The 12413-nt window shown below is 37.8% G+C and overlaps 1 long non-coding RNA gene across 1 annotated transcript in view; it reads left to right on the top strand.

The window, feature by feature from the left end:
• Window positions 1-10539: 10539 nt before the first annotated feature.
• Window positions 10540-12413, top strand: part of LOC143669255 (uncharacterized) — a 104798-nt gene continuing 102924 nt past the window's right edge. Inside the window, exon 1 of the long non-coding RNA XR_013168802.1 lies at window positions 10540-10653. This is a non-coding gene — a long non-coding RNA (uncharacterized LOC143669255). The remainder of the gene's footprint in view (window positions 10654-12413) is intronic.

A 12413-nucleotide genomic window follows, 5' to 3' on the forward strand; every position in this document is an offset into this window, starting at 1 on the left:
TATATTCGTTAGAGGTCTGTAGTCACTAAAGTGTATTAATATTTTTTACATGATTAACCCAGAAATAATAAATGTTGAATTAAAAAGAGAAAATCAATTAGGTAAATACAAGAACTTTGTCAATAGTCTTGTGTTAATTAAAAGTTGGGGGATGCCACACAAACTTAATTCTTTCTATTACTCTTTCTTTTAAAATGTAAAGAAGCAGATCTTTGTGCTAGCTGTGGCCATATAGCTTAGGCTTAAAAGACACGTTGATGGTTTTGATTATGATAACTTTAGATCTGAATTTGGGAAAGACAAAATCAAGTCAAATATCTAAAGAAACAATTATAAAAAATACTTTAACAATACGAAACAATATGTTTATCTGTGATTATTAAGGAATTAGCATCTGTCAAAAATAATAACTTTTTGTCAAAAGGGTCCAAGAGTAAGCCAAAAAGTTGAGAGAACTATCAGTATCTTGTAACAATAAATGGAAACTCTATTTCAATTTCTGCACAGAAATATTTGTTCATTTTGCAGGAAAAAAACACTTCAATGATACTTTGCTTTTAGCATATCATTTACATAGGGATTTTATTGACCCAACTTTAAAAGCAAATATTGTTTTCATTGTTCCCTTCAAGTTCACCAACATCAATCATTAAAATTCAGATGTAGAAAGTCTTCTTGTCATGGGAATTTCATAATTTCAATATGCATTAAATTTGCCTTTTTAAAAAATTTTTAATAAACTTTTAGCTTAAAGTTGATAAAGTTGAAGTTTTTAATCTTATTTTTTAAAATACAATGAAGTTAATCATTTCAATAAACTAACAATTTCTATGGAAACAGAGGAACCATATTTATTTTCTTATATGTACATATTTGCATTTCTCTAAAATTATTTATATTAATTACACTCTTAAACTAGAGGAGCCAACTTTTGTTTTCGCGGACAATAGACAAAACAAGAAGGTGGTCCACAAAAGTTGTCTAGCTAATTTCATTCCCAACTACATATTATATACCTCTTTAACATATTTTAAGATGACAAAATAAACATATGAATTGCATCATTTAAACAGATTTGTGTATCCTGTAAAATATATAGTGATTCCACATGTAGAAATAAGGCAAAAAATATTTACAATCATATTTAGAGACTAATATTGTAGAATATTGTATTATTTAGAAATAGTCAATATACCCAAAATAATTTACTAATTAACTCAATTTAATGTTGGACAAAGATCTTAAAGTTGACTAAGAATCTGGAAATTATGAGTTGTCAGCACATTGAAGTCTTATGATTGACAACCTTATAAGAATTCATAAGATTAAAACCATACCTTTTATTTGATTTCTTTTAAATGTGTTTTAATATTTATTTGTAATCTGAACTTTTCATAGAAATAATGGTTACTTAATGACTCAGAACTAAATGTAGAACATTTAAAGTTTAAAGTGAGAAACCTTGTCTTAATTAAAACATTGTGATTACATTACTTTTCTTGGAACCGATATTAGGGAGAAGATATAAAATTGCTTTTAATGTAAAATTAATCACTCATTTATCAAAATTATCATCTGTGAGGGATATTGCATAGACTTTTTAACACTCTGTACACATCAAGCACAACCTTTTGAAAATATAAATCAACCTCTGTATTCACATATGAGAAAAAACTAAGACTGGTGAAGTCATGTCCGAAGCTCTGAATGTTTAGCTTTTCTTTATTTCTAATGGCACGATCAGTACCCAAATAACAGGTGAACTTTTTCTTCTGAGTTCCAGCTTTGGGAAGGAAAAAACCTACAACAGTAGAGCAATTAGTTTTTGCTTCTAATTTTGGAACTTCTTGACTGTTTATCTAGGCTAGATATTCCTAGAGTGTGAACACAGTGACAAAACCATTGTTTTTTTTTTTTTTTTTTTTTTTTTTTAGACAGAGAGAAGGAAGGAAGGATAGAAGGAAGGAAGGAAGGAAGAAAGGGAAACATCTTTAAACATTTTCTTGTTTTATTGTATTTTGTTTCTTTGTTTTTGTTACATGGGCTGGGGCCGGGAATCGAACCGAGGTCCTCCGGCATAGCAGGCAAGCACTTTGCCCGCTGAGCCACCGCGGCCCGCCCAAAACCATTGTTTTTTGATCAATTAATCTCTAAAGTTATCCAAGAGATGGAAAATGGAATTGGAAAGAATGGGGGAAAAGTGAGAGGCAACAGACTTCAGGCAGATATTACATTACCAGTGCAAAAGGCATATTATCTGTCTGTTGCAAGGAGAGGAGGAGGCTTAGATTCAAGAAAATCCATTTTCACACATGCACACATATACAATAGAAGAAGAAGGAAAAGAAAGAGGAGCTCATTATAGCTAATTTAAACAGTAACTTGGACTTGATTGTGTTCATCAAGCTCTGTGCTTTTGAACTGAACACCAATCATTAACCTCTGACATCTGGAGGCAAGGAGGGAGGGTATCTTATTAAATGAAGAAATCTCTTTTTGAAAAAAGACATATCATAGTATTTCTTTATGAGGTGTTCTCTTTTAGTTTTCATCCATCCCTCAAATGAAAATTCTTGTTCATGAGACAAGCTCCCCAAATTAGCTACTGGAATTTCAGGCTGTCCTAGGTGCAATTATGCAGGTTAGAAAAATGTGCAAATGCTTTAGCACATGAGATGAGATGCCTTGTTTATGACAAAGGTAAGGAAGAGGTGGTTGTTCTAAACTTGTGGCTCTAGAACCTGGCCAAAGATGAGTTTCCAACAGCTGGGTGTGCAATGAGCCCCCCAGCTCAAGGCTACCAAAACAAAATAATACATTTCTCAGGAACACAACGACAAGTCTCTGGAAAGTTCCTAAGTGTTTATTTCTTTTAAATTATTAATTTATGACAATAAATATCCATTGAAAGCATACTTATAAGGTTTTAGGAAAAAAATCGACTGAATGTAAATTTTATCCAATGGATGCCAATCTGATGTGACCTCTGAACTCTTCAGTCCTTGGGTCTAGCTTGGGGCTATGCTCATGTGCTTTGTATAGATTTCCCATTATATACTTGTGTTAGTTAGATTCAGTTGTCAACTTGGCCAGGTGAGCATACCTAATTCTATTGCTGCGGACACAAGCCAATGGTACCTGAATCTCATCGTTGCTCATTACATCTGCAGTCGGCTACGAGGCGTGTCTGCTGCAATGAGTGATGTTTGACTTAATTGACTGGTGCTTAAATGAGAGAATGGAATGTAGCACAGCCTAGCAGCTCGGCATTCCTCATCTCAGCACTAGCAGCTCAGCCCAGGCCTTTGGAGATGCAGAAAGAAGTCACCCTGGGGAAAGTTGTTGGAACCCAGGGGCCTGGAGAGAAGACCAGCAGAGACCATCTTGTGCCTTCCATGTAAGAAAGAACCTCAGTGGAAAGTTAGCTGCCTTTCCTCTGAAGAACCAACAAAATAAATCCCCTTTTATTAAAAGCCAATCTGTCTCTGGTGTGTTGCATTCCGGCAGCTAGCAAACTAGAACAATACTCTTAACAAAAAGTTTTATGAGGGCAAACAGAAATGCAAACCAGAGTGATGACAGAATTCCTCACACAGTTTTTAATTTCTCTGAGAAAATAAACTGAATATTTGCGGGATGATAAAATGAAATTGGAAGTCAGACCCAGTTTAGGTCAGACCTCCCTTTTGAGGTCAGAGACCCCACCCTCCACATCTCAACTTACGGGATCAAGAGGAATTTATTTCTTGATCCCCTAAGACCTCATCAAGTACAAAGCAATCTTGATTGGATCTTGGTAGGGCCTCCAGGTTTTTCAACAGCTGATCTGTTGATCGAGGAGAACTAAATTTATTAATCTTACTGTGCGCGCCAGTTTGAAGCTGTTGTGTACCTCAGAAAAGTCATGTTCTTTAATCCTCATTCAATATTGCTGGGTGATATCTTCTTGATTAAGTTGTTTCCATGGAGATGTGACCTTCCCAATTGTGGTTAGGACCTTTTGATTAGGTGGTTAACATGGAGATGTGTCTCCACTCATTCCAGGTAGGTCATTTGCTAGAATCCTTTAAGAGGGAACCATTTTGGAGAAAGCTTTAGTGCCTACTCAGCTAGAGGCCTTTGGAAATAAATAAGGAAAATGCCTGAGAAGCCTTTTGAAACAACAAGCTGGGAGAGAAAGCTAGCAGACTCTTCCATGTGACTTCCTAGCTAACAGAGGTATCCAGAAGCCGAAGGTCCCAGCAGATGCCAGCCAGATGGCATCCCAAATGACAGAGGTGTTCCAGACAGCATCAGCCTTTCCTGAGTGAAGGTCACCTCTTCTTGGTGACCTAATTTGGATATTTTTATGGCCTTAGAACTGTAAACTAGCAATCTAGTGAATTCGCTTTTTAAAATCCATTCCATTTCTGGTATATTGCATTCTGACAGCTTTAACAAACCAAAACACTGTACCTTGAAAGAATATTGGTATTGCTTCAGAAGGGGAAAGTCAGCCCTATCCACAGGGCTCTAGGGCCTGGTCTAGGCAATTTTTATGTCAACTCTTATAAGGTACGGTAATGCTTGGGGTTGGTTATGATAGGTTGGATGAGTGGGCTCAGAGAAGCCAAGGATGTGGAGCTGTGTTTAATGAACAACTGTTAATTCTGACATGTAAGCCATTTTGCTGGACCACAGTCTTTTCTCTTCAATGAATAAGTTATTTCTGGAGGAGACAGCTAAATTAAGTTTTCTTTTCTCTCTGTATTTTTAAACTCAGGGACAGAAAATCATGTTGGTTTCAGTTTTCATCCTCTCCTACCCCCTGAAGGAACTTGTGTGAGGTTCCTGGAGAGAGGGGCAGCTAGATTAGAATCACAGGGGTATCGTAAAACTAGAGTTCTTATAAGGATTTGAACCTCAAACCACCCTATTAGAGTGGCCAAAACTAGGCCTTTCTCAGTGATTTCCAATCAAATTAGCCATTTTTTAGTCTGTATTGACTGACATGAATACCTAATTATGTAAGGGCTATTATGCAGTCTGTAATGATTTTTATATGCATCTGTGTTTTATTAGCACAATAATTACATGACTAAAAGTAAGCCTACCTCTGTAGGCTTCTTTCCTCTGCCACCAAGCTTCCAGGCTGGGACCTACTGCAGCTGGCAGAGTTAGAGAAAAAGACAAAGATGGCACACCATGGTGACAGGGCTGAGGAGGGAGCCTTTTTTTTCCCATGGCAAAATGGCAAATGGTAAAATCACTACTGCATTGCTTCCCTGTCCTCATAGCAGTAGCAAGGCAGACAGAAGAGCCTAGAAAGGAGACAAAGCCATCTCGGTGTGAGAAGAGAAGATGCCTGGAAACCCCTGGAAGCATTATCTAGAATGTCGATGCTCTTGAGCCCTGAAGGAATAAAATAAACTTCTAAATGACAACGGCTTCAGAAGGAAACAAGAATAGCAACAACGAACAGACATTTGAGGTGCCCTGGGAGCATGCCAAGAAAAGAGAAAAAAGTAGGGCATGCTGGTGGTGTGTTGAGTCCCAGAAGTGACACTGTTGGGGACTCAGAACTACAGACCACTGCTGCTGCAGGTATCTTTCCTTGATTGAGTTCTCCAGTGCCTGGCAGGTGCAAGGTGGAGATGGAAGAGTCACATTCACAGAAAAAAACAAAATAAAATATTCTAACTCTAAGGGCATGCCAAGCATATCATAATCACAATGCATTAAGAAGAGCCTGATTTGACCCATAAAAACGAGCACAATGACAGAATGTAATTTAAGTAGCTTGCAAGCTCTGGGAACAAACCAAAAGTTACAAAGAAAATACCATTTCCATGGACTCATTTTTATTTGTATTTTCGCTTCCCACCTTTTTCTAAAAAATTGTCTCAGTTTATAAAATCACAAAGGTGGTGGCACTATAAACTTCCAATTGCTTTTCTGATGTGCAATGCATTCTAATACAAGTCATCAGCCCCACAAATCTCAGAAGAGTGCCCAGGTGCTAGGAAGCAGGTGGCTCTGTCCGTTTCAGTAGGGTGGGTCGTGCCTGTGCAAATGTTAACGGCTAGATGGGTTTGGCCTATTTTCCTAGGACAGAAGAAGTAACATGGTCCCTCTGGCTGATTTGTTTCCCTGGGATTTTCATAGCATCTGTTTATGATGCCAAGTCCCGCGAATCTCTTCTAAGGCATGGAATCTTTAATGATACTTTGCTGGGTCATTTTTGAACTTCATTTCTTATGAGGGAATTTAGTGGCCATTCTTCACAGCTTGGAGGGCGGGGAAGGGGGAAAACCCTCGAGTATCATTCTTGAACCTGTTTGCTTATTCTCTGGGGCTTCATTGAATTTGAGAGAAAAACCCTGGCCTGCGGCTGTGGGGTTGTCAGATCTCATAAGCTAGGCACAACGTTTGGGTCTGGCCAAGACTTGGGTAGGAGAACTCAAAAGGAAAAAAAAAAAGTTCATAGAACACACATCTGTTGTGTAGCAGATGGCAGTTGTTATTTCATCTCCCGTGGAACTTTTTCCTATAATTCTTGTTGCATTTCTTCTAATGCATTACTTACAGGTTTTAAGGAGGTGGGGAGCAAAATATTTTGGGGAAAAATGAGGTGAATGTAACATTAAAACCAGGGCTTTAATTGTTCCCAAACTCAGGATTTGCAGAGTTAAGTTTCCCACAGCGGTCCTCCAACTGTGCAGTGTGCATTACAAAGGAACCACTCATTACATAATCACCAAACCCCGGGTAATGTTACATAGTGTTCAGCAGATAAAGGGCACAAAATAATGGAAAGGAACTGCACTTTTTCTCTAATCTTAGATGTACAGAGCGTCTTATGTTACTGCATAAATATTACATGATCATGTAACAAAATATACTAATGAAATAGGCAGATGCGAAGCAAGGGTCCAAGGGGTGAGCTTGCACTGGTAATACTTAAATTGATTTTCTGATTCTTTCCAATTCAAATTCAAATTTAATTTAGCATTTGTGTCTTTCTGAAAGAGTGCAGTACGTCATACGAGCCTTGACGCTTTTTAATGGATTCATAAAGTGGTATTTAAAATCGTCTTTTCCTTCCATAGCAATAATACAGATGTACGAGTATGCCACCGCCTTTCATGTCTTGGGCTTCTCTTGCTGATTCTGACTTAAGCATTTGATTGTTGACCTGGAGGCAAATTTCAGCACAATAGTTTCTTCCACATTGAGGGGCCATCCATGTGCTTTTAATATTTAGGGCACAGATGTTTGCCTTTTGGATTTCTTAATATTTTGGGCAAAGTTGTGAGCCTCCTCGTAGAGGTCTCCTCTGCCAAATGATTCAATGTGCATTTATATGGCACCTACTGTATAAGGAGTTCTGTTCTTGATTCTGATGTGGCAAAAACAAATCATCATGGTCCTGCTTTATAAGAAATCAAGGCCTTCATTTATTGATGACGGAGTGAATCCTATTCAATTTGAGTCAGTTTCCATTGTGTAGCCCAAGCATAGCTTTGCCAGCCCTGGCTTAGTACATCTCATCACATTTTTTTCTCTCATTTTATAAGTGCCCTGTTTCCTGCACTCAACTCATCGTCTGCTGTTGCAAGGAATGTTGTTTGCAGCCTGCGTGAGCTGACCATTTTGGAGTCTCTTATGGGAGGTTATTCTCAACCTTTCTGGGATGTTTCATGTGAGGTTATTCTCAACCGTGTTACTGGGCTTACCACTGAAGTCCACAACAAAAACATCTCTTATGGAACTGCAGCCCAACAGGCTGGAAGCACAAGGTGCAGTTTCTAATTTCTTTTGAAGAAAAGGAATCTGAGAAACCATGCAGCTGCCCCCCACCCCCCCCCCAGCAGCTTCTCCTTCTCCATCGGGTAAGTCTTCCTGCAAGCCACCCATGGGGATTGTGTCCTGGTAGGTGACATGGTCGTGCCACAGATTTGCCTCCAGTTACGCTTAGCTGGTACGAAGGTAGGACATTCTGAGTGAGAGGTAAAACAAAAGATCTAAACGGCCAGCAATATATGAAAATACGAGATGCAAAAGCCTAGTAGGAAAAACAGAAAGAAAAGACAGTGAAATCTCTCTTAAACCTTTAGGGTTTAAAAGTATAATCTGACTTAAAAAAAACAAACAAACAACTTGTTTGTTTTGCTTTTAAATGATTCATTTTCAATAATAACTTTTTAAAGTAATCTAAGTCTGTGACGGAATAACAGCTTGTTCCAGATCATTGCTGTTCTTTTATGCTATATCCCATGGGGTTAATTTTGTAATTCAATTATCAAATAGCGAACACTTACTAATAGCTATCCTTTCCAGTTACTACCGTTATCACAGGAATATGTGCTTTATTAACGATGATCGACATATACAACTTTCAAATACTCAAATAATTTTACAATAAGAGAAATCCTGAATTTTGTGGGGAAAACCTTCTTTGAAGTACCCTTAGGCTCCTGGCAACAGACTTCTTGCTACGTACTACGAGTTTTTGCTTAAATATTTCTTAATATCAATATGTATTTTCCTTGATTTTGACAATCTACCAACATCTCCAGCAAGGCCACAATGAAGCGGTGGGGCTATCTGGAGGTAGGAAAAACACTAAATGGAACTAAAATTTGCTGCATTCGTTCTCAATGGAATCAATTACTAGATACCTGAGAAAAAGTATTTATATTTTTAATAAGAAAAAAGACTGTAGTAATGTGTAAACTAGATACTAAAAAAGTAGCTTTATACTTTAGAAGCTCTTTGCAAAATTCTTCACTAATACACCATCATGGAGAACTGGAAAAGTGTGGACCAAGTTGTGAGGAAAACTATATGGCTGTTAAATACTCTCATATTGATTTTTTCCTCATTATTAAATAGTTCTGCTTTTAACATTCTGTTTATACCCTGTCACATAATAACCAGCATAAATCTCCAAACCTGCCGGGAAAGTTTTCTTCAGTAGTCTACTTTTACAAGAAAGAGACTTTTTGATTGGCCTAATTAAGGGAGAGTTTTTATTTTTTTGAAGTCAGAGAAACCTTCATTTCTGTCCGTTTATTTTCTGCCACATGCGGTATAATAGAGCATATCATAAATGTTGACAGTTTTACCTATAGTTTTAGTTGTTAACACATTTACACTGAATTTTTAGAGTGGTCCCAACCATAGTTCATTTTTATAGCCACGATTACTATGTCTGCAAAATTGGGTTCATGCCTTGACCAAATTTGGCTCTATTCTGTCTTAAGTTAAAAATCCATCTTTATTTAATATTGGTCAAGTCCAACTTATACTGTTACAGATTTCTGTTAAATGACCATCTATGTGGGGTTTCCAAATGATTTAGTCACTGGATCTGTCTGCCTGTATATGTCTTTCTTAAAAATTGATGAGACAAGAAGAAGCTTGTTCATTCAATTTATTTAAGGTCTTAATTTAAAGACTATAAACAACACCTTCCATGAATTGCTCTGTCGTTTTTAATAATGTTTTCACAATATGTTCCCAGAGTAATTTCCCAACAGTAAGTGTGTTAATAACTAAATAAACTGTCAGTTAGTGTTATATTTTCATGTAAGTGTTCTCTTTACCAGAAGAAATGTGTTTAAGTTTTAGCTAAAACTTGATATTTGACAGCTTCTGTAATTCTCTGATGGGTTTCCTTTACATTTGCTTTCATACTGATGTCATTATATATTTCGTGGACTTCTGTTGTCCTCTCAAGTCATCTTTCAGAGAGAAAAACGCTCCCAAGCTCTATGATAGGATTTCACTCTAGAGACTCACTTCTTTGGTGTTTACCTGGAAGTTGAAGATAAGTCAGAAACTGATTCCAGGGGGTGTGATCCATGATGAGCTTATCAGAAGGCTTAGGCTATATCCTTTGGCACAAAGGAAAATTAATATTTGGAGAACAGCAAGATTTTAAAGAAAGTTCTGCAGAGTGGTGATGTAAACTCCAATGAACTCTTTTTCCACATATCTATTTCTCTTGGCTAGATACAGTCACCTTATTATTCTTGTCCAGTGAATTAATCAATTTGATTCCCTAAGTGTGATCACTGGTCTTCTGTAAACCCATGGGCTGGAAAAATGTGCACAAGCATTCCTCCATTGCCACGTTCTGAGTTCATTCAATGTTCATTTGGTAAGCGCTTGTCCAGCACCTGTCAATGTTTGCTGCATTAACCGGAACAGCTATTCCTCTAAGTTACAGTGTTCTTTGATACCTTCTTTAATATCCAAGGGTCTCAAAACTCCACATTGACTATGGAATTTCCCTAACCACTGAATTGGTTCAGAACTTGATAAGACCTATAAAGTCTTTTCTATAGTCTATAGAAAAACATAAAATATTTTTTTCAAAATCATAGAAAAGCTGTTAGTTACTGAAATGTGGCTTTTTCACTTAAATATTTTGAATAGATTTTTTCCTAATAGGTCAGACACTGCACTCCTGAGTGCTGAGACCATTGTGATACAATTAATCTGTGACTTTGCTCTGCTTCACTGCTCACTTGCATCTGTCCTACTGCGATTTGGCACTGTCTCCTCGCCACTCCTTCTTCTGCCAGGATTCAATACTTTGGGGCTTTGGACTACAGCAAGGACCACAGATGTGAACAGAGCTCTAGGATGAGGACACACTGGTGGCAGGTAAATGACCAGCCCAGGCATTGGCTTTCAGAAAATGCAGCAGATCCAATGTCTGTTCTCCTGGATTCAACGTAGTTGTCAAGGGGAATAGGGTACCCTAAACCTACCTACCTGGAAATGACCTTGACTAGATAAGAGTAAACATTCAGGGTCTTGGATGGTTTTGGTCAGTGATTTTCTTATCTTTTCTATTTCAAAACTTTTAATTTATTTCCAAACGAAGACCTAACTAGAAATGATAATTAAGGCACTTAAGAGTAGAAATAAATGCTTGAGAAGGGAAGAGGCACCCAAGTTCTGCCTAATGAACTTGATCTTTCTTGGGAGACCTTGAAATAACAACTCTTGCTTCCTACATCCTCCTAGAACAACCTCGGCTACCAGAAGACCAAGTGAAGAAAAGCAAAAAGAAGGACTCTAGGAACATTTAGGCTTGGCATTGATTTAAACACTCAGCAAGGGCAGCACTGCATTTATCTTAGAGCCTTCCCAGTTGATCAGATGTACTTAAAGACTTACTAACCCAAACTATTTTGAAAAGCGTTTCTAACTCTGAAAGGAAACTGGTGATTTTTTTTTTCTCTTAAAATTTAGATGGATGACTGACTGTGTCTCTCCTGAGTACAGCATTTTAATGTAAAGGGTGAGTGAAGGGTGATGCTCACTTATCAGTTTTGTTTTGTGGAAAGGACTGACCACTCTTGAAGTTATAATAGTGAAAGACATGTGGTGTGAAACAGTAAGTGAAACAATGAAAACACCCTCTACGGTACATACCCATCTATTCTAAGGCAAAAGCATATACAGTTCTTCAATTTGCATATACACATCTTTATCTTCAGGTTCCACAGAGGTCCTCTTTCCTCACTTCACATTAAACTCCCACCAAAAATATTATTTAAACTTTTTATGACATTCAAACATTGTCTTGAGAGTTGAAGAAGAAGAGGGGAGGAGAGCTAGCACCCTATCCCATTACAATTTTATATTATATTAATGTAGAAAGGGTTCATGTTGTAGTGTAAACACAGGACCCCAGGGACTCCCAGAAGTCTTGGCTATGGGCATGGGCTAGAGTGAGGATCAGCAAACTCTGACCCCATGCCAGCTGCTGGTATTTGCAGATAACACTTTGTTGGAGAAGCCCATGCTTCTTCATTTCCTAACTGTCTATGGTTGCTTTCTTGCTACAGAGGCAAAGTTGAGTAGTTACAATAGAGACTAAGGCATTTGGAAACCCAAATTGTTTGCAAGTTATTTATTTATTTTTGTTTTTTGCATGGGCAGGCAACGGGAAACCAACCTGGGTCTCCAGGATGGCAGGCGAGAACTCTGCCTGCTGAGCCACCGTGGCCCGCCCTGTTTACAGTTTACTTTTAAGGGAACTTGAAGGAAAAATGTTCTGACCCCTGGTCTAGATAAGTGTTGTTCAGTAACCAGAACCCTTTACGATGATGGAAATATTCTATGTAGGTCCTGGTGGCTATTGAGCACTTGAAATGTGACTAGTACGACTGAACTAAAATTTAATTGAATGTTTAATTAATGCTCAAATTTAAATAGCCACATGTGGCTAGTGTACACTGTATGAGCCGACACAAGAACATTTCCATCATCTATTAGATAGTGCTTCTCTAGACCAGGAATCAGGAAAGTTTGTTCCAAAGGACCACATAGCAAATAATGTGACAGGCTGATTAGAATATGGCTGTTGCAACTGATGAACTAAAGTCTTCATTCCTACTGTAATGGATAGAGAG

Source organism: Tamandua tetradactyla, chromosome 25 (genome assembly GCF_023851605.1).
Source record: "Tamandua tetradactyla isolate mTamTet1 chromosome 25, mTamTet1.pri, whole genome shotgun sequence".
Lineage (NCBI taxonomy): Eukaryota > Metazoa > Chordata > Mammalia > Pilosa > Myrmecophagidae > Tamandua > Tamandua tetradactyla.